Source organism: Pollicipes pollicipes, unplaced genomic scaffold, assembly GCF_011947565.3.
Source record: "Pollicipes pollicipes isolate AB1234 unplaced genomic scaffold, Ppol_2.1 Scaffold_1600;HRSCAF=1878_pilon_pilon_pilon, whole genome shotgun sequence".
Classification (NCBI taxonomy): domain Eukaryota; kingdom Metazoa; phylum Arthropoda; class Thecostraca; order Pollicipedomorpha; family Pollicipedidae; genus Pollicipes; species Pollicipes pollicipes.
Window position 1 is genome coordinate 9,335,613 of NW_023595962.1, and position 3,578 is coordinate 9,339,190.

Consider the following 3,578-nt stretch of genomic DNA (forward strand, 5'->3'; position numbering starts at 1 on the left):
TATTGAGTGATGGCACAGAGCTGTGTAAATCACATCCTATATGTCATATTTATGTTCATGAATGTCACAAATATTTATTTCCATTTTGTGTGATGAACTTCAAATAACAGTGAGATATTCCAAATTGCACAGGCTTGAATTTTTAAAAAAATATTTATGAAATTTCATAATTGGTATTTTCCATCACACTCATATAAAGAAAACACACATGAGCACAGCTACCATTGCTCACAAATAGCAAATGAGTCAACGCCATGGCATGGTATATGCATATCGTGTGCCATAAACATATGTGTCACACCACGTACATGGTGTGCTCAGTCTGTGTCAAATGCAGTTGTCAGAATGTAAAACTTTTCACCCACCTCCCACCAGCGTGGCGAGAATCAGCACTTTCAACGCCATCGTCTTGCCTCCAACCCTCCGATTAAAAACGATGACCTTGTTCGCACCCAGTTATCTTTATCGAAGATACTGCGTAACGATTAAAGAACGGAATGCCCTCAACACCCCACTCCTCACACGCCCGCCACTCTAAGCGAAGTGAAATAGCTCTTCCCTGCTCACAAAGAAACGACGCCACACACACTGAATCACCGCTGGTGCCAGCGCGAAGTTAGCTGGAATCCCAGCTGAACAGTGATCACGTGACGTAAACAAAGATGCCTGGCACTTCACAGTCTGCAACGCCCTCTAATGACAAAACACTCAAACTGTCCTTACGCCAGTCTGCCACCAAGTTCTTAAGTGCGCAAGCTCCCTGACTGATGGAAGAATATAAACACGAAATACAAAAACTCAGACTTGCGCTTAAGGTCCAAAAAATCATGACTTTATGAGGTAAAGTAGGTCTGCTGTAAGGTGACTGGCCTAATATGGAGGCGTTCGAGACCTCCCCAGCGCGCGGTACCCGAGACCTCCTAGGTGTGCACGTGTGAAGAAATGACATGTTTACGTACGTGCCGCAAACAGCCACTTAATCAGTCGCTCAGTAAAAAAAACAAACAGCTATCTCTTGGTGATGCGTATGCACGTCTCTTCCCAGCCTAGCATTTCTGGACCCGTGCGTACCGCGCCCATCTCGGGCACCTCGCACCGTCAGCAGATTCCGCACACCCCCTTCATAGCCCTGCCGCCTTGTATCAGGGGTCTAGTGGTGACGAGACAAGTCCCCTAAACTTGGTCGAATCTTCACCATTGCGGCTTTCGGCTCGCGTGGAAGGAGGCGTCGAACGAAGCATGGAAAGACTCGTATGACACCGACCCTAGCTTTTAACCCGCAGGACAGACCTTGAATCAAGGTGGCATTAAGGGTAATGGTAATGGTAATGGTGATGGGGAGGCCACACCTACTTATGTTGAGATGAACACGACTTAAGCCCTTTTTTCAAAGAAACGTTTTGATCGGTTGACTTGACCGACTCACTCTCAATCTTCTCTACCCATGGAATACCTTCCATACAATTATTCAACAAATAGGCAGATACTGATCGCCCATCTGCAATCTCTCCGCCGGTATGGCGATCACTGCCATCGCTGGTTTGGGTTTTGGAGGCGTCGACTGTGTAGCGAGCAACTTATTTTAACCGACGGATTACTTAAGCTTTTTGTCTCACAAAAACTTTGCCCGATTGGAAGCATCGCAATAGGCGCCGTTCCCCACATGCCCGCCACATCTAATTTTTTGACCGCGCTGTTAAACGTCGCACATGTAACGCCCATTACAAAATCCAAGCCAAAATCGTAGCCACCTGATTTATCATCTTCGATACGTTCCATTGCTACCGACGCTGCTGCCAACATGGCCGCCTTCCCGATTTCAACGCACACAACCCCAAAACACCACAAACTGAACGAACCGTTTATTGTGGACCACACAGGCGCTGGAACCGAAGGCGACGAACACAAAACAAATGGCACGCGCGCACCCGCCTCGAACAGGCGACCGACCAGCGTTAGCTTGCGGTCGTCGACCGTCGCAGACCGGGAGCCCGCGGCAGCGGAAGCGACACCAGGCGACCCCAACGGCAGGCCGATGGGAGGTCACACCACCGGCCAGGCCGAGAGAGTCACATTAACATCGCGGGAAAACGCGGCGCCGAAAGAACGGGCATGCGCACGTGAAACAGGTTTGCCGCACAGGTTCCGAAAGTTCCGCCACCGTGTCATTGTTAACGGCGCCGTCCACGCTCCGCGGGTAGCTAGGCGCGGGTCTGGAGCACTTCCATTGCGATGAGGGCGCACCCAGCGGCTCGCAAAAGCAACAGACGGAGCGGAACCGCTTCCTGACTTCGAGCACACGCTGTCTCCACATGACAGACCGCCGCCGCAGCAGCACGGCTATCCCTCGCGCGCTGCCAGCCGGACCAGCCGGGGGCAATATCACGCGCGATCAAAGGGGAAAATGGATAAAACCCTGCAAGTCGGGGACAATCTCACACATGAAGAGAACGAGGAAAATCGATAAAAGTGGCTTATGACTCTGCCCATTCTGCCAGGAGCTGCAGAAAATATATTGACTGGCGCAGTCGCTCCAAGAAACCGGCGGGCCCTGCTGGGCTCTCACCAGCGTCGACATCTGCGCGTACACTGGAAAAGCGCAAGTACCATAAACAGTCGCCAGGTGGCTAAGGGAGCTGAACACCAGCGCATGGCGGTCGGAAGGACCACGGGGGAACCCTGCCACAGACGAATACAGAAACTTAACACTACTGTACAACATGATTCAATGCCTTCGCTCTGACGGACGTGTGCGGAACATTGGACACATCAGGACAGGTACCAAACAGGCACGGCACAGGCCAACAGTACTTGAGATAGCAATTTGGCGGCGCAGAAAAAAGAAATGAGCGTAAAACATAATTCGGCGAAGTTCAGTCCTTTCGCTGAGGTTTGACATTTAAAATTACTGTCATATGAATTCAGTAGTCTAACTGGTTAATTGCATTTACCAATGTAGGATAATTTCGGTCCCGCACAGTGGCGATCGCACACCAGAAGCTGAACGGAGCGGCAATGTGCCAGTCCTCCGCTGGGCCTGCGAGCCGGCGGTGCAGGCCACCACGGTGAGTGCAGGCGCCTACGGGTGTTCGGTCAGCGCGCGGAGAGTCGGGGCGGCGCCGGGCCGTGCCCGGCCCGCGGCGGGGATCGAAAGGATGCCGAGGCAGGCAAGACGAGGGAGGGCGCGAGCGCCAGGGACGGAAAGTCCCGCATCCCTTTCTATGGTCCAGGTCCAGGCGAGTTTGACAAGCAGCGACAGTAACCCGCCCACGTCAGCACTGAAACCTGCCTCACGACCTCGGCCGCGTACAGCAATCTGCGTTTAGCAGAATCCACCCTGAAAAGCTTGGTCTCACTCAGCTGAAAAGGGAGCAGCGAACCATTTATCACCATGCAGATGGACATTCTGTCATGCTGCAAGCAGCCATAACTGTACACAATAGGGTGACATCTATATAAAGTCTTACAAGTTTTAAGTAAGAATCTATACCACGCAGACTTCACGCACACCCGAGACTACGCGAGCCTCTGTAAAGAAATCTAATGTAAGCGCTAAACGCAGCTTAATTGTCCTGGAA